This window comes from Carassius carassius, chromosome 3 (genome assembly GCF_963082965.1).
Source record: "Carassius carassius chromosome 3, fCarCar2.1, whole genome shotgun sequence".
In the NCBI taxonomy this organism is placed as follows: Eukaryota; Metazoa; Chordata; class Actinopteri; order Cypriniformes; family Cyprinidae; genus Carassius; species Carassius carassius.
The window spans coordinates 6,203,593-6,224,172 of NC_081757.1; positions in this window are offsets into that span (position 1 = coordinate 6,203,593).

The following is a 20,580-nucleotide window of genomic DNA, read 5'->3' on the forward strand; positions in this document are numbered from 1 at the left end:
TCTAAATTTTAAAACAATATTATTTCATTTTTACTATCATATTATTAGACGGCCATGTGCGATTCACTCAAATGATCCGACTCACACGAACGATTCATTTAAAAACCGTATATTGCTAATTCTGTCATAAACGCACCAAGAAGAGCGATTTCTTCTCGTCTTAGAGTCAAGAACAAGGATGAAGACTGAAAACAGTGATTTCTCTCTTTTAAATGCTTGAAATTGTTCTTTTATTCTCTGCGGGTTGAGCAGCATAGTGACGCTGCTATGACAGTTTTGGTCACTAGGAGGCGCTAGAGGACTGTTCACTGTGTGCCACGAGAAAAATTACAACAGCGTGGAAATTATAGATGAATTAATAAATAAAGAATTAGTTTAATAAATAACATCATTACATTACTCTGTACCACCTTTTGTATGTACTAAAATAAATAAGCAATAAAACAGATTCGAGAGATTGTCTCACACTGATATTTATGCTCTCGTGCCTTGATTTAATTAACATGCATTTTAATGTTCCCCTCAGTGCACACACCAAGAGTCCAGACAGTTCATTTATAATCAGCAGGAATATAGGTGCATTCATAGCTCTGCTTAAATATTCATGCCGTTCTCTACTGACAAAAAAACATCATTTTAAAAGGCTCAAAATATTTGAGTAGTTCAACAAACCTTAAAGTGTAACACAAATATACATTAGGGAGATGCAAGGTATATTTAAAATCTATTTTTATATGATAGGCTGGGATTTTGTAGTTCGAGACGTTCTCACCTATGCTCTTATGTCTCAGATGTTTCTTATAAAATAAGTTGAGAATTTTTTAAAAAGTTAATTGAAGAATTTAGAAGAAATGTTTGAGTACATATTGAAATTTCTTGCTTTCTGTGTATCTCTTTTGTTATTATTTATTTTTTATTCCTTTGAGCCACAGTGTGATATTCAAAAAACAATTATCCATTTATAATTTGTATCAAATTACCAAAATTGCAGCAGATTTTTATGCAGAACAATAGTAAATGTGTGCCTAATGTGTCTCTTGTGCTTGCTTGTTTACGTCTTTTTCTCTAGTGGCTGTGTTTTTTATAGTCCTCAGACCTCTGACACCCATCTGACATCTTCACAACCCATGAAATCCTTCCTCTGCTTTTGTTTGTTGTGCCTGCTATGACTCCCTGTCCACAGCCCCATGAGTGCAGCCACATAAAGTGCCCCTGACTGGTCGGGGCTCTGGCCCCGTGGGTGAAATGGCAGGGCCCAGCAGGGTGGACGCTAAAGTTGCCCAATACTTTCACTGCAGATTCTTCTGGTCCGGCAGTTCAGGCACCACTCGCTGTGAGAGCGGGTCACTTCTCTTAAAGTCAGTGTCATGAGGACATTTATGATGGTGACATCCACTGGACTCAACACAGAGTGAGACTTCAGTGGATTTGCCATGAATATGAAAGGCTATTCCAACAAAATGATTATTATACTTCAAACCAGGGCTCAGATTCTGTCTAGTAAATGCATGTTTCTAAAGGTTAAATGGGATTATATTTGTATTATAGACATGAATTATACCTCAAATCATGTAGTTTGTTTAGGATAGGTGTGCTTTTGATTTTCAATAGGATCAGACTTAAGGTGTGGTCGCATCTACTTTTACTCTGTGAATTTTTACTGATGAAATACAATCATGCATAATAGGAAATCTGTAATTTCATGTAAGGGGAAATTTTGCAATAGGTTTAGCTCGTCATGTGAATATATTGTGTTACCCGACAGAAAGCTGCTTGTTTTGAATGTTTTGTTTTGAGCTGTCATTCATTCATCTACACTATTGCCAATATAATCTATAGACAATTTAATTTAACTTTATTTCATTTTATTTTTTTATTTATTATTTTTGTATAAACAATGGATGGATGGATGGATATGTTGACTTCTACTAAAATCCACAACGCACACACACATTATGTGCACAAGACGCTCACATGTTATACTGCTATACTGTACATTTGGTTCATGGCAGCATGATCTTTAAAGATTTTACGAGCCACTTAACTTGATAATTACTTTTCCCTTGACCTATGATCACAACCCAGCTATTACAAATTTAAAACACAGCTAAGAGATTAGTTGCCAGCAGCAGGTTACAATCCTTGTCAATTCCTATGTTCATAGTTAACATGCAGGAGATACATTTAGCTGGATATGAACAAAGCTTCTATAGACTACTATCACATAACCTCTTCACATCAGAGTTAAAAGAGTCAGGGTAAAACAAGGCATTGCCCCTTTAGCCCAAAGGTCTCCATTTCTTTCTGCACGTCCTGAGAAATCAGTTACGAGGAGACACTTGATTTTGAGTGATCTTTAAGGGCGCAGTGTCTCCCTCCCTGTTCCATAACAGCTTACATCCTCTTCATATCAACAAAATGAATCTGAATATCATTTTGACCTCAACTTTCCCTACAATCAAGAGGCTCTGTGGGGGGCAAATTAATTTTAGGGGCATTCAACACCTTATAGTGCATGACAGATAGCAGATATCTCATGACAGCAGTGGGAAATGCAGGGATGGTGTGTGTGTGTGTGTGTGTGTGTGTGTGTGTGTGTGTCTTATAAAGAAATAGTGCCATTTTTTCCTCTCAGTGAGTGTATGCATGACCCAGTTGGCTCTGCGCCTGTTTGCAGAATCTGGAAGCTCCAAATGAACCATCTGCTCTCTCTCTCTCTCTCTCTCTCTCTCTCTCTGTGTGTGTGTGTGTGTGTGTGTGTGTGTGTGTGTGTGTGTGTGTGTGTGTGTGTCACAGATTTTATGTGGGAATAAAAAGGGAATTGCAGCAGCTGATTCCGTTCACCTCTCCAGTGATGAATATCATCCAAAAACCAGCACGACATAATAATTTCTAATGTATATTTAATTTTTTTATATTTGAATATATTAGAATATAATATATTTTAATATTTAATATTTTAGTATCACTGAAATACAATTATAAAATTGTATTAATATTTTTTGTTTTTATTTGTATACTTTCTGTTTTTAATTTAATTTTAGTTAATTTTATAACATTTTAATAATAGTTCATTTTAGTTGGTAACTAGCTGAAATAAAATATTTTTTATTATTTATATAGTTTGTGTGTGTTTTTATAAGTTATTTGTGTTGTTTTAGTGTAATTTATTTCTAATTATTTCAAGTTAGTTTTAGTTTTAGTCAACTATATTGGCCCTAAGAGTATTTATAATACAAATTTCTACCATTTAAAAGAAATGTAAATTCAATGAAAATTTATTATTATTTGTTTCAGTGAATGAATAAATTGTGGAAAGAGAGTCGCATGCTAAGGTTCATCCAAAAGAGTCGATAACAAATAGAGAGAATGTTGTATAATGATAAGCTAGTGTGTTAACATAAGATTGTTCATTTAGATTAATATCTTCAGTGAATCAGTTTTTTTAACAGTATACATGTCCACATAAAGTGGGTTTAATATGCTTCACTGACTTAAAAAAGTGCATAATTTTAAATGAATCATTCAAATTGGCCGCTTAAAAACAAAGATTTGTTTATGAATTCAGACATTAGGCTATGTCTTAAGAATTCAAACGCAATTTATTACATTTTCCTGTAAGACTTAAATATACATGCTTTTCTTAATTAAACAGATTTTTTTACTTCCAAAAGTTCCATCCTGGCTTCATAGAGAATTTTTAGGTATGACAGCAGAATTGAAACATCACCAGAATCACGCAAAGATGTTTATCCAACATGTTTAAAACCATGAGGATATTTTGACTGTGAAGGCTGTGTGATGAAACATGGCTATTTTTCTGTCTCTGTATTTGACACGCACGCGCACACACACACACACACACACACACACACACACACACACACACACACACACACACACACACACACACACTTTTGATCATGACATCTGCGTCTTGCTGAAATGTTTGCTCGTCTCCTCCAGCTTTCTGATGTAGCTCCAGGAGCTAACGGCTTGTGAAAAAGGCAGACGGGCCCCTGTCTGCATGTGCGTGTCTGTTTGTATCGCTTTTGTATATACGGAAAAAAAGAACAAGAGCAAATGTCTTTGGTCTTTGTTTAAGGAATATGTTGTTTCCTATGCTTTCAAAAAAAAAATAAAATAATAGAAAGTAAGATTCTTAAAAAAAATAAATAATGAGAAGTCTGCAATTTGTCCAAATAAGGAATCAAATATGGATTGTATAACATTACTTCCACTGACATCATTACATCTATTCAGGCATCAGGTGTTTTAAGATAATCCAGTTATTCTTGACCTTCCTGTAGAGACTTTATGAATACCTCATAGCATTATGCACTCGTCTCCTGACTTTAATCCAGCCCCAGACGGCAAAGCACAACCAAACCATTTCTGCTCACCAGTACGGAAAATGATGGAAACGCTGTCTTCTCCAGGTATTACACATGATATTCAGGCCTGTGGAAGAGATTAGGACTCAAACTAAAAAGATTTAACTTCACAGAATAATACATTACATGAAAAAAATTAATAATAATAATAATGTTTTTTTTGACAGAAAAAGTAATCAAGTTTTAACATAAATTTAAAAAAAGTTTTATTTCATTTATTTATTTTTTATTGAACACTATCTCAAGAATTATAAGCTGCCTTTATTGCAAAAATATGAAACAAAATATTAACAAATAATAAATACTAAATTATATAAAGACAAATTAGGAAATATTTTAATTAAACGGACTCTCCTGTTTTTCAATTGCTTTAGGACTGAAATAATAATACTTTAATCAAAAATCCAAAAATTCAACAAATATAAAAATATAATATATCATAAAAATACCAAACTTAACAATATAATTTCAAAAATATTAAAATAATATTTACATATTACAAGTAATATTGAACAAATATATATTTTTCTGAAATGTGAGTGATCCTTGTGCATGCAAAACTTACTGCCGTTATGCTACAGTTGTGGTCATGATGTTGTTATGGAGTTACTGACCGGTTGTTTATTTTATTATTTACCGTAGTAAACAAGCTATTTCATGAAACTTTGTTTTGTAGTGTTCTCCCTAGTTAGTAAGCCCAATCCATTAATTAAGCCATTATGGAAGGTTGACAATAAAATGTCTTTTTTGTTCATGTCTGTGGTCACCTTGATCAAAGTTCCTATTACATTCTGCTTCATAATGGCTCTTTTTAATGAATCTGACATTTTCTGAGATCCCAAAGAAATCATAATTAATAATAATCTCTTCCTGTTCTACAGAACAAGGTAGATGTAGATGGGAAAAATAAATTTAGGAAAGGTAAAATTAGATTAGAATCATTAAATCTCTCTCTTTTTTTCATGCACAATATTATGGTTCATTTAATTGATTTTATGGAATTGATTAAAATACAACATTACATGCTCATTATGTTCTTCTTTGCATTTTTAATTTCTAATATTGAGTCTAAAATAATTAGGTGCATATTTCTCCCGAAACGATGCTTCTCCTATCTATTATTTTGCTTTAATAAGAGCAGTTAACATCATAAACATTAAATCGTTTTAACATGAATAACAATTAAATACTAAATAAACATTATGAAAAATAGGGCAACATTTCTCCAACATGGCACTTTCTGTTTCTCTCTTTGACGATTCAGCCTTTCATGTGTAGATATGAAATGAAGGATGCCCTCTAGCAAACATCTGCTCTCAAACACCACACACACTCACACTCTGCTCTGAGTGTCATGTTAATTAATAATCCCCAGAGAGTTGAATCATATTTACAGCTCTGTCCTGCTGGCATTGCCTTCGAGTCCAAACCCGAGTCTATAGAGCTCAGGTACAGACAAGAGATCTGATAGAAAATTTTTTGTTTTGGTCTCTCTAATCACATTCTCAACAGAATAGTGTATGTCACATCTGCGATCCTTCAATAGTTAATTGCTGCAACACCCACATGGGAATTAAAATGTTTAAAGTTTGCTTTCATAGCTCAAGAGACCTAACAGAGAGCTTGTTAACTTTTCCTCAGATATTTCTTTTACAAATCAGCCGGTAATTGACATACAGTAAGATTTTAGAGCTATGAATGAATGTGGATAACATTAGTAAAAACTAAGCAAAATTTGATGAGAAATGTTTGACTTGGAAACTATGGAACCATTGCCAAACAAAATGCACCAGTTTAGAGATTTGAGGTCAGATTATTTATTTATTTATTTTGCAATATAATGAATGCTTTTATTCAGGAAGGATGCATTAAATTGGTCAAAAGTTACAGTAAATACGGTTATTTATACTTCTATTTATTTATATTCATACTTATAATTTATTTATAAGACATGTATTTCTACTTCAAATAAAGGCTGCTCATCAAAGAACACTGAAGACTGGAGTAATCATGCTGAAAACTCAGCTTTGCATCACAGGAAGAAATTACATTTTCATATAATTAAATAGAAAACAGTTTTTTTAAGTTAAATTCAATAGGGTTTGGGCGCAGCATTGCATTCTGGGACGTGGCGGCCATGTTGATGGCCTCGCGAATGTAAACAAACAGCAAGTCGAACGAAAAGAAGCAGAGTTGGGAGAAAGAAAAAAGATGTTAAAATCGCGAAAAGGTTGTGGGATTTACAGGGATACGCTAAATAGGGATGCTAGGGACCCGTATGCGGAAAAAATCGGCACTATTAACGGTTTGGATCCATATGATATTTCCAACAAAGAGTGAAGCACCGACGATGACTTGCTGCTGCACTTTTGCATTACAGATATCTTCGACTACCTTGTTTGTTTTGTGAGCGCCTACACTTCAGAACAATTCCGAAGCTGCAAGTCATTGGAATCTCATGTGCAATTCACAAAGGCATGGGTTCAGGAGCAGCAGATCATAAAGCCGGCAAACAGTATACAGTAATCCGGACAATGGTAAGCTGCGCTACACCTATCTGCTAGTTTAGTACCTGTTAGTGCTAACCACCATTCACACATGTACTTTTAACTATGGGTTTTAAAAGTGTAGGTAGTAGCTGTCAACCCTCCTGTTTTTTCCGGGATTCTCATGTATTTTAGTATTTTCCTGTAAAATATCCCATTTGTCCTTCCATCGGTCCTGTCAGTCTCTGTGCTGTTGTCCTGTTGCTACCCCCTTGCCCTTCCAGCGAAATAGATGATTTCAAAGCATCGTTTTGCCTACTTGAAAGCAACTTAGTGTGATGTTGGGCTTTTTAAGATAGCGTGATTGTTGTGAGAGCACGATTTCATGCCAATCTGTAAGCAAAGTCACGTTAGACCTACCTTCACAACTCGCTTAGTTAATGCAGCAGTTTTGTAGTAGCGTTACGATTTTTTGCTGTCAGAAGAGTGATAGCAACAGGAAAGATGAATGTTGAAATTTCCCGTATTTTGGATGAGTAACCCGGGAAATTTCCCTTATTTTCAATGTTGACTTAAGCTATATACATTAAAATTCAGATGTTATGGTCTCCGTGGTCGCACCTCCAAGCAGGAAAGCGGTGGAAAGTTAATCAATTCTCTCTTTTTTTGTCCCATGGCGATTATGTCTTGCAGCAACGGTAGATTTTTATAGATTTTTAATTAATCAAATGAAGACACATGGCTGAGAGGGAGTATGTCTAAACACTGCGCAGTAGTCCGAGTAGCAGTAAAGGAGGCCATCAACATGGCAGCCACGCCAAGTAATGACGTCACGACGCCCAAGCCCTATATTACTGTCTTTGCTGGAAACATAGGAAACATCTGGGAACTTTGAGACAAATAAACCAAGAGTTTTTAATTTGTTCTCTCATAGGGTGTCTTAGGGTGCTTTCACACCTGCCTCATTTAGTTTGGTTGAACCGTACCAGAGTTCGTTTCCCGCTTTGTTGCGGTTTGTTTGGGCAGGTGAGAAAGCAGCAATCGCACTCGTGTGCGCACCAAAAGCGGACCAAACAAGCATACCGAGACCTGCTTGAAGAGGTGGTCTCGGTACGCTTTCAAACGAACTCTGGAGCGGTTCGTTTGTGGTGAGAATGTGATCCGACCTCGAACAGACCCAACTGCAAAAAGTACTGATCATTTTTGGACTAAACCAGCTGCCGTAGTCAGCTGCGCTGTGCATTATGGGATGAGGAAGTGTTTGTTGACAGTTTGCACTTTAGCATGGCAGCTCATGGACAAACTAGGAGTAGTGAGGAGGTGCGGAGCTTCATAGAAATTTTGTCAGATGACCATGAGCATGTCAGAGTTAAGAAGAATTAATGCACGCCTCCGCTTGAAGTTACGAGCGATGCCCGCTCGCCGTTTGCAGTGCATTAGAACGTTGTTTTTAAGCCACATCCGTGCTTCATTATAGAAATGTATTGTTTGCATATTGTGGTGTATACAAACAATGTACTAGATTATGGCCAGGGACAAAACCAGCCCGCGAAGTCGTCTCTCCATAGTTGTGTTGTCTCCGTGTTGTTTGCTGGCTTTTCCTCTTATGTTGGAATTTTCCCACACGTAAATTCTGACCAATCGAAAAGCAGTTTAGGAAATACGTCATGGCCAATGAGTGATGTAGATGTTGTCATGTGACTGCATTTTGGTTCGTTTCAACTGGTTCGGACCAAAGCAATCAGTGTGGTGTGAAAAGGAACCAAAAAAGCAGAAAAATGCTACAATGTATAATTGTTTGCCCTTGTTTCGGACCAAATGAACCGAACTAGTGATGTGAAAGCACCCTTAGAGACGAAATTGAGATATTAAAGAGATTCTTTCTCTTTTTTTCTCTCTCTCTCTTTTCACCATATAATTATTGAGCTGCTATATTATGCTATAAAGTCTTGTTTTCAGCATATCGATTTCTTGGTTTACCTGAACTGTACTTAAAATACATTGTTTGCTCTTTCAACAAACACGTCACATCAGACTATAAAACCTTTCTCAAGGGTGTAAAAATAATAGAGAAATGGGTTAATAAGACAAAAAGAAAAGAAAAGAAAAGGATACAGTAGAACCAAAAGGAGGAAGGAAACAGACAGAGGCCTCAGTGTTGGAGCCATCAGCTTGTGTTAAGTGGATTGTGATGGGAGCCAGACGGACTTTGATACCCTCAGGTGATTTTTCCGGTAAGTTCTCAATAACACAGAATGACAGGGGACAGAGGGTGCACATCCCCTCTCGTGTCATCCTCATTCTCCTGCTTTTTTCAAAATCACGGCCATGACAGGACTTTTAGCCGCAGCTGTAATATGTAGCCGCGGAGGGCAGCCGAGCACAAAACTGGTGCTTGTTGTCATGAGCTGTGGTCACTGGAGTTTGTTACATTACCCTGTCAGGGGTGAGAGGCTAACAGAGCACTGTTACTTTAAAGACCTGATACAGCTGGAATTTGACAGAGTCTATGTATGTTTCAGGACAATCACGAGAGAGCAGGTCGGCCTTCCAGCATGATAACACATCATCTAGATTGAGAAAGGAAAGAGAAGGTAAATCCTAATAAACTCAGAGTTAATAGATAAGAGTTGATGTTTATTTTAAGGTAACACTGCCATTTGTGTCTTTGTGACTTTTTTGTCACTGCATAAAGCAAAATGAAGTAGTATTTTCTTTGTGTCTTGTTTTAGAAAAATGATAAACACGCTTATTTGACTAATTCCATTGGCAGATATTTTTATTTATTTAATTTAAAAATGAATAGTTCGCCCAAAAAAATAAAATATGCTGAAATGTACCCTCAGGCCAGCCAAAATGTAAATGAGTCTGTTATTCATCGGAACAGATTTGGAGAAATGTAGCATTACATCACTTGATCACCAGTGGATCCTCTGCAGTGAATGGGTGCCGTCAGAAAGAGAGTCACAGTAATCCACATGACTCCAGTTCATTGATTAACGTATTGTGAAATATAATGCATGTTTGTAAGAAACAATTCCACCATTATGGCATTTTAACTTTAAACCGTCGCTTCTGACCAGATTATACGTTCATAATCCATAATAATACAGATTTGTTTTAGAACTGTTTTGTACTCTTTGGACTTTTCATCTTGAAACTGGTCTATCTGTGCATATATCTCTCCTGATCCAGATAAGAGGCAATTTTCACTGAAGGAGGAAATGTTATGGATATACAGTACAGGACCTGTATTTTAGCGAGAATCAGTGGTTTGAAGTTGAAAATATTGTGTGGACTCTCATTCTGACGGCAGCCATTCACTGCAGAGGATCCACTGGTGAGCAAATAATGTAATTCATTGTACAATTGAACATTGGTTGATTTCAGTTTGGTTGCTTCTCCCTCTCTCCTATTTTTGGTCTTTCATGTTCTTCTGGTGCTACCAGAGCTGTACAATCCATTAATTGGCTAATTGATGTGGGTTGGACTAATTAGTAAAGACAACAATTCTGGTCCTATAGCGTGACAGTATGACTACGTTTACATGCTGTTAAAATTCGGGTTATGGTCGGGTTAAGGTCACTATTTGGGTTTCTGAAACATTCGGGATAACCCGTTTACATGCGTGAGCAGAGAGAGTTACCAATCCCGATGTAAACGGCGACGCACGGTTAGCGTCTGGACGTACGGACAACAAGACGCAATATGCGTCATTTCCGATTCTTCTTCCTGTTTTCAAAGACAACAACAAAAGCAGCAGCAGCAGGCGGATAATGAATAGTTTGGGGCAGATAGCGATAGTCTTTGTTTGCGCTTTGGCGCTGGTACTGATCCACCAGCAGCACTTGACACTACTGTGCCTCTATACTGCACGCGGGGTTTTTTTATGCGCCGTCTCTACTCAAAAGACCAAGATTCCTTGTGAATAGAACATGCGCAGAACACACATTTTGATGGGGATATGCCGAAACGCGTTTACAAGACCAAATATTCGGGTTAGAAAAGGGGTACCCCAGGTATAATATCCCGGTTTTTAAAAACCGGGATATGAGCATATCCGGGTTTTTGCCGGTGTTTACATGGCCGTGCGCGACCGGGTTATTGCTAATATCACGGTTTTGAACGGGTTATTGGCTGCATGTAAACGCAGTTGGAGTTTGTGTGTGAGATGGTTTTGAAGGCCAGATTGAATTGAGTGTGAATTAAAATGACTTTATATTTTAAGAGAGTGACTTAAAAAAGATAACTAGGAAGATAAGGAAAGAAGGATTTTGGGGGTTATTTTCTTAAGAAGAAAGATTTCCTGTTCGTTTTGTTGGGTTATACTTTTCTTTTGAGAACTAGCCAGGAGATCTGTCAAGGGTATTTATCATTTATTACAGTTGTTTTGTAGTTATTGGTTTTGAAGCTGAATAAATGCTTCATGTACAGGTGAAACTTTACATGCAGTAAGAGGTAGAGTATATTGGATATTTCCACATTGGTAATGGAGCGTCATCAGGGGCCAAACAATCTCTGAAATACAGAACTGAAGGCACCCTGTGTGGATAACAACAGGCATGGAGAAGTCAAGCTATGTTTACTCAGGACTGATAGAGCACTCAGCTAACAGCAGGCTACGGTCTGAACAGCCTGTGATGTGGACAGAACTGACAATTCTTCTTGGTTTATTTGCTGATGGAGTGAGATGCCACACACACAGGACAGTACAATTAAAATGTGTGAGAGAGTTCAAAACAAAGCAGTCTGGATATCCGGTTCGCGAACGAATCATTCAGTTCAGTTCCACATCATTCAATGTGGCTGACACTCCCTCTGAGTTCAAACAAACCAATATCCCGGAGTAATTCATTTACTCAAACAGTACACTGACTGAACTGCTGGGAAGAGAGAACTGAAGATGAACACCGAGCCGAGCCAGATAAGAAGAACCGAGGAGCTGATGATACTGCGCATGTGTGATTCAGCGTGAAGCAGACTGACACACAGAGCGTCTGAACCGAACTGATTCTTTTGGTGATTGATTCTGAACTGACTCTGTGCTAATGTTATGAGCCCAGGTAAACCGAAGGCTTGAATCAAGGGCAATCATCGCAAATGACGCCATTACATCGAGCGCAAAAGAACCGGTGAACCATTTTCTTCAACCGGTTTATTGAATCGAACTGTCCGAAAGAAGTACTGGTGATCCGAAAACCTATGTAACCTATGCAACCTAAAAAACTATGCTTTTTTTAATGTCAGCCACATTAAAAAAGTTAACAGCATTAATGCGTATTAGAGATGCAAACCGTTTAAAACGATTCAGTCCGATTTGGTGAACTGAATGATTCGTTCGCGAACCGGATATCCAGACTGCTTTGTTTTGAAATCTCTCTCACAACAGACACGGAGGAGAAGACAATGCTGAATAAAGTCGTCGTTTTTGCTATTTTTGGACCAAAATGTATTTTCAATGCTTAAAAAAATTCTAACTGACCCTCTGGTGTCACATGGACTACTTTGATGATGTTTTTCTTACCTTTCTGGACATGGACAGTATACCATACACACAGCTTCAATGGATGGACTGAGAGCTCTCGGACTAAATCTAAAATATCTTAAACTGTGTTCCAAAGATAAACGGAGGACTTACGGGTTTGGAACAACATGAGGGTGAGATATTAATGACATAATTTTGCTATCTGGGTGAACTAACCCTTTAAGTTGAAACAACACATTATTACTTATTTTACTGTTGAATTTTAAGTTGTGATACAGTAACCAATTGCACACACACACACACACACACACACATTTTTTATCTTTAGTAACCCCCATTACTTTACTACTTGAAGCATGCAACATGAAAATATTGCTGTACTTGGAAAAAGGCATTAAAATGCATAGCAAAATTAAATATTACTTCATTCAAATATTACTTCATTCATTTTTTAATATTACTGTTCAAATGTTTTTGTTTTTCTTGTCTAATTCAGAGTCACATTCAAATCTTATGACTTTCTCATATTAATTACATAGCGTATTGCATGATTTCAAGAATCATTCTCTGGCATAAATGGAAAATCAGGATCTAATTTCTGTAAAATATATATTTTTTTAAATTGCTAAATTGAAAACCCATGTCAAATGAGAAGTTGTGGATATTCAGTGATCAAAATGTCTCTGTTTTTGTTTGAGACTGAACTCAAATTCAGGATCATTTGGTGATCTCACCACATGACCACCACACGAAGCACCCCAGTAGCACCAACATGATTCGCTCATGGGTAAAAATGATTTGGCTAAGAATTGATATGCATTTGTTTTACAAAAAAAAATAAAAAAGTTTACCAGATTTAAATTTCCTATTTTCAACTCTAACATTGATACAAAAAAAATAAATAAATAAATAAAAAAAAAAAACACGTGGATGCCTGTATTTGCAGACTGTGTCGCTTAACCTCACTTTGAATACATGCATAAGGGCTCTGGGTGGCAGTGTTGTCATGCTGGCAGCTTGTGTCATCCTGTCTGGAACTGTTTGCAGGTCTTCCAGCTCTCACACCATCAGCCTAATGAAGTGAATTCTACAGTGTGGCTGAAACTGATGGCTCTATCTCCTCTGTCACTGGAAATTTGTTCCTGGCTTTCTGAAGGTGAACACTGAATTCTACAGTAGTTTTATCTATTATCATATATTTTTATATATATATGACGAGATTTGTAGGCTATGTACACTGCCATTTTTAAAGAAATTGACTTAATATTTTTCCCAATTTCATTTTATTTTATTATTTGAATCTATTCATGCACACACACACACACACATAAAAATGACACGCACATTATCTAAAGTGTTGAAAACTGAATGTTTAGTTAGAGTAAATAAACACACTTAAAGTTGAATTGTATTAAAATCAGAAACTAGACAATGCTCACACACCCATGTAAACATATATAAATCTCTGGAAAGAGGATTAAAAAAAGCTAGAAAGACAAGTGAAAAGAAAGAATGAGAGCAAGACTGTGACTGTGTAAGATAAAGAGAGATTGTACCCGGGTCTGGTTTGCTATAATGGTTGCGTGCAAAGGGTTTCACTCTTCCTAAGAAAAAAAAGGAATGGAGGAGGAAACAAAAACAAAGATAGCAAAATAAATTAGGCAAAACACATGACAGACAATTGTGAGACAGGCACAATTAGAATCATTATTGAGGCAGCAGAGATCAGAGAGGAGCAGCATGGCCGTCCTGCTGGGCTCTGGCACGCTGGCACAAGAAGGTCATGGTCACTTCAGTAAAGGTATGCTGAACCTTCTCCTGATCATCCAACTTAATCTCTCTACACCTTCTGCTAATCAACCAGCACACATACACACACTTACACACTCAAGAACTCAGATCTGACCTTGGGAGATGAAATTCCACACTGGTTTGGATGCAGTTCTCCCTGTCAGTCCATTTTTCTTTCTCTAATAACACTATTCAGTAAGGAAAGATTAAATGTATAATTCAGAAATCCATACTGTATGTACTGTGGACAAACTTATAAATCCAATAAAAAGGCTCAGTGGACAAGATTAGATACATATTTGAATTTGTTGGATTACTTCTTAAACGTATTTGTTGAGGTAGGCATCAATATCATTATTACTTTTGCTCATACTTAATGAAGTAAAAATTTGAGTTTTGTGGCTTTTATCTCGTATCTGTTAGCTTTTAGGTAATCTATATTCTGGTATACTCAAACAACGACAAAATTAACCTTTTAGTGGATATACATTATCATTAAAAATTTTGGGGTCAACAGTGACATTTATAATGTTACAAACAATGTCAATTCCAAATAAATGCTGTTCTTTAAAACTTTCTATTTGTCAAAGAATAGCAAGAATCTTGAAATCCTGATGTGTTTCACCCCCAAAAATATAAAGCAACACAACTGTTTTTAATACTTCTTGGTATCATCAAATCATCATATTAGAATGATTTCTGAAGGATCATGTGACACTGAAGATTGATGATGCTAAAAATTCAGCTTTGCAGCACGGGAATAAATCCTATTTGATGTAAACAGTTATTTGAAAATTTTATAATATTTCGCAGTATTACTGTTTTTAACACAATATTGATCACATAAATGCAGCTTCCACACACACACACGCACACGCTTTTAAATTTGTATAAATCTTTTATGAAAACTGACTGAAAATATTTGTAACAAGCATTCACATGCATATTCGAATTTGCAAGCAGGAAACCATTAACAAAAAAAGTTCTGCACCACTTCCTGTTTAAATAAAAAGTTATCTCAATGCACTGAAGAACTTGAAAAACAGGGTCTCTTAAGGTTCTGATCTTAAACCATTAACCCTTAGCAAACTTAGAAATCTGACCTTGTGTGCAACTAAGTGCACAAACAGGAATTTCACTTGTTGCAATAACCATATTTAACTGCAAACAGGTGCCTATAACTTCAACTTGCAATATTTCTCAGGTGATATCAGTTTGCTTCTGATGTCTCCATTGCTTCCATCTATCTCTCTACAGATGCATAGTCTCTCCTGAATTCGACCCGCACGACTTCCACATTTAGATATGCTCTGGAATCTTCTGCTCGAGCGAGTGGACTAATGCATCTCCGTGGAAACGCTCACTCGCAGATTGATCAGGCATTACAATATCTGCTCTCTCCACCATCACAGTCAGAGAGCCGAAGATTTGACTCATCTCAAGCATGGGGAAAATTGGCAGTGAAGAGCATCTTAAGTTAGTGTCAGTGTTAGTGAGATGATGCGTAGTAGACCATAGACAAAAGCCCCTATTCTGCATTCAGATAAAGGTTGAATTGTGATTCCCAATTCATTTAGTTCATCTCATAAGTATGTTACTTGAGTATAAATACTGTGCCGAGTGTGCTATTACAAACCAATATCTGTGGAACAGTGGAAATCTGACCTTAAATATAAAAAAGTGGTGGGAGGCTGGAATAACTTCCCTCCCAAAATCACCAGCAATCAATGTACGTACAGCAGATATTCAGGGAGGAATTACAAACACGCAGACCAGAAGCATGTTGGAGAGCGTCTACCATTCTGGCCTCCAGGGCTGTTTATGAAAAAGCAGAATTTAATAAGCTCTTCTCGACACCTTGTCACTGACGTGCTTGTGTGTGTGTATGAACTTGCATTAGCAACGCTCTGTTGAATAAGTCCATTATGACAGAATAGAGTGACCTGAGTGTGCACTGTCTGCATTCTTTGAATACTACAGCATTATTTGCATTTCACTTCAGTTGTGTCACACCACATGACTGTACACTCACAGACAAAAAGGACAAAAGCTGTGATTGGGACAGCACCCTTTCGAAAGGTACCATTATGTACCATTTAGATACGTACACTTTTAGCAATAAAATCACAAATTTTAAGGTATTAATATGCTCCTTTAGGGGTAAATAAGATATTCAGTTTTCTGTTCCTGTCCACCTCTTGGCTCATTCTGCACTCAAACCCATCTGCCGTTCACCGTGCCTCCACATCCAAGCCCAAGCACACCCAGAATGCACTGGTCATCCCCAGCGGCTCTCATTTTACTGGGCTTTACAAGGGCCCACCAGGCTTTTGGAAGATTGATGATCAGTCAGTAAGCTGCCACAGCACCAGATTCGCAGAAGGTCTGGATTCACTGGTCTGGTAAAGGAAGGGCAGGAATAGCTGGGAAATTTGGCATCATTTTAGCCTTATTCACTGGCAGGGCCAGCAGTATTGGAAAGACAGTCATGCGTGTTGGCCCAAACAACTGCTGCCAAAGAGAACCAGATGATGATTTTATTTCTGAGAAAACAATACCTTTTGACCAGGTTTTGTTAAAGTTATTGCTCTAAATCTACAATTTATGTATTCAGTAAAAATCACGGTGATGTTTTATTATTATTATGACATGAGAAATCTAATGCTCTTTTTAGTTATATTTTTATATTTATATGACCTATTCAGATGTATCGTTGCACCATCCAAACAGCAAATCACAATAGATTTCTGTCATTTTGAATGACAAAATTCTGTTATAAAGTTTAATCCAATAAGCTGCATCCAAAAAAATTTTTTTATCTATTTGAAATTTGCTAATTTTCTGCCATGTTATTATCATGTCTTTGATGACTTTAAAAACTCACAAAAAGTGAGAAGAAAAAAAAGAGCTGTTAAGTGTTCTGTCAAAGAAGTGTTATCACATCATGACATACCAGTGACAAACAACATTTGAGGCTCCGAAAAAAAGAAAGAAAGAAACACCAGTAAATTAAGTGCATCTGTCTTGTAATCTGTCAAATGACTGACAGGTGAGGCTGTGGTTGGCAGGTATGGTTCCAATACATCTTAAATGATAATCAGATTGGATGTGCCATTTAAGTCTCAGTATTGTTAATGGTATTTTAGTGGCTAAAGATGTGGGCTACCAACCCACAATGCCTCTTATTTGAAAGTATTTGCCTATTCAAGAACTATTAGGCCCAGCAAGAGAGTTTTTGGAATAGACAACTAAATGGCAAGTGGCCAGACAAGAGTTCAGCCAGAATGGCTACCATTGTGATTTCTCTGGAGTTGATACATTGTCAAACCCTTGCCAGTGTTATCTGTACTGATCCTCTATAAACGACGTGGTTATCATGACTTAATTTTGTAGACCTCAATGCAAAGTAGTGGAAATTTTGTTATACTGGTGTAATGTCTGGCTTAACTAGAACTCAGGAAGAACTGTTGGTCCAGTTATCTTATTTCATGCCTTCGAAAATAGACTTCAAAAAATAAGAATAGGCCTATATACATACATAGCTATGAGTCAACTAAAATGTCACAGGGGTTTATCGAGAGATAAGATGTAAACAATAAGATGTCTTGTAGAATTCAGATTGTATTTTATACTTACTATTTCTCACATTATAAATGGAGGCATATGCATTGTTGCCAATACAGTATATATATATATATATATATATATATATATATATATATATATATTTATTTTTAAAGGGTCTCCCACAAGATGCTCATGTATTTGGGGCTCCATGGCAACAACGACAATCCTCACTTTGCACAATAATTTGCAGCCTTAAATTTTTAAGTGCAATATACTTAGCTATGTAACTTGTTTAAACTTAAATTACATTGAACTGGCTTAAAATAATGAGTTGTATAAGAAATACCTTGTGTATCTTATAAATGAAAGTTGAAAATTGCTTTATTTTAAAGAGTTAAAGTAATGTAAAAACTAATGTTTTCATAACTTATTGGTTGTGTAAGTTTTTTAAAGACTTGAGAACCGGGTAGAGTCTTGACCTCGAATGTTTGGTTGACTGTGATTGTGCACACAGCATTCAGTGTGGGCAGACTTCCTGCTTGTCACTGGAAAATCACGTCATCACTCCTGGTTCAGGAGTTAGAAACACTGTTCCACTGCTCCGTGTGTGTGTTCATAGTGTGTGTGTGTTCACTGCTGTGTGTGCACTTTGGATGGATTAAATGCAGAGCATGAATTCTGAGTATGGGTAACCATACGTGGCCACATGTCATGTTACTTTAACTTTTTTTCACTTTAACACATGCAGTTTTGCTGGTTCCTCCGGTTTCTCAAACTTCTCAAGCTGACATGTCAATGTCGTCCTCTCCGTTGACTCTGTTAAGGCGTATCAGTGCTCTGTGAGGCTTTTAAGGAAATTAAATCAATGACTGGACATCAAAGCTGTGTTAAATGTGCTAGAAGGTGGTTCTCTAATGCTGCCCTTAATTAAAGCCTGGATCGATGACCTTTTGTGAAAGGTCTGCTGGAGTCTGATAGCAGCTTCTCTCCATTAAAAGTTCAGTTTCACCAAGATTATTCAACACTCTTCAGTTTCCTAGAATCTTGAGGGAACTGGAAAATAAACACAAAAATTCAATAGTCATGCAAATGTTTCAAGCAAACTTCCAACTTTTAAGTACATATTTAATCATTAATCAACCATCATACATCTTGGCTTTAGATGCAGATCAAGTTTAAGATGTGGGACTTAGCATGGGATGCATGAACCTGTAGGAATTAAGTGATGTTCTTCAAATAAATTTCAAGACTTAAAATCAATGTCTGACTGAATAGCGAGAATTATTTATCCAAGGCCCACTATTATGCCCAAATACAAAACAGCTGAAGATTTTAAAGAGGGAAATAAAACATCAGCAAAGAATAAAATAACTATTCTTGCACTGTGCCATGCAGTCAGAGCTTGGAAATTGTGGTTGATTCTCTGGAGATCAGCAATGAGAAACTGCCGGGACAGGGTTGGAGGTGGTGCTTGATTGGTATTAGTTCTAATCAAAGAAGAAAACCACATTTCATTTGACACATTTATTCAGTGAAATAAGAATTACTGCAGAGGACCCAGAGGACAAAGTCTGAAAACAAGAGGGAAAAGAATAAAAATAGTGTTCAGAGTCCTTTAGACTCTCGCTTTTCAAAAAAAAAAAAAAAAAACCTTTCATTGAGCAGTGCTTGTACGCAGACCCACAGGAGGTATGTGGGTCAGGACTGTCAGAATTTGCCTGCCTTTAAGCCCCCTTTTTCTTTCCACCTCACCCCCTGCCCATCTCTGCAGGCCTTGGGGAAAATATTCCTTTGGCCTCCATTAGGAGTGTACAGTGTTCCTCCGCAGCACTCTTGCCACTATTAGTCGAGGAGAGCGACAGTAATGGTGTCGAATGCCTGTGGCGTGAGGACACTTCCACACAGCAGGGCAAACTCACGCCACAGACCTCAACGCTGCTGTTGTGATCTTCTGATAAGGGTTCCTCAGGTCTGAGATCTACAGTGTTTACATCAGTCTCCACTGGAGAAATACATGTATGTCATTTGTTTGAACATTTCCTTAGATAGCCCTTTCTATAAATGTAATGGCATTATGCTGTTTGGGCATTATGTGTGGACAGGGACCACTGTCAAAATCTTAGAAAAAAAAACTATCATTATGTTATTAGTTGAGCTGCTGAATGAAACATGGGAAAAGAAGAACAACAAAAAGCAATAAAAAAGTAAATAAATACTACTATAAGCTTTTTTTTTGTAAGAAACTGATACTTTTATTTCTTGAGGATGCATTAAATTGTAAAAATAAAAATGATATAAAGACATTTATAATGTTACTAAAGATCAAATAAATGTTCTTCCAACTTTGAAGAATCCTGTATAAAAAAGAAAAGCAAATCTTTATATTAGAGTGATTTCTGAAGCATCATGTGACACTGAAGACTGAAGTAATGATGCTGAAAATTCAGCTTTGCACCACAGGAATAAATTACATTTCAAAACATATTGAAGTAGAGAACAGTTATTAACTGTAAAAAATGTTTTTATAATATTATTGCCTATTTTTTAGAATTGACTGCATTTTTATCACATAATTCTGATTTTTATCAAAACATGTCTGCTATAGTTTAAGTCTGTTATATTTAGTGCTGTCAAACTTAAATCACATCCTAAATAAAAGTTTTTGTTTACGTGATATATGTGTGTATACTGTGTATATTTATTATGTATATATAAATAAAAATGCATGCATGTATATATTTAAGAAAATGATGTTATGTTTATATATTAAATATATTTATATATAATATAAAGTATAAGAATGATTAAATAAATGTAAAAATATTTTCAATATATACAGTGTATGTGTGTATTTATA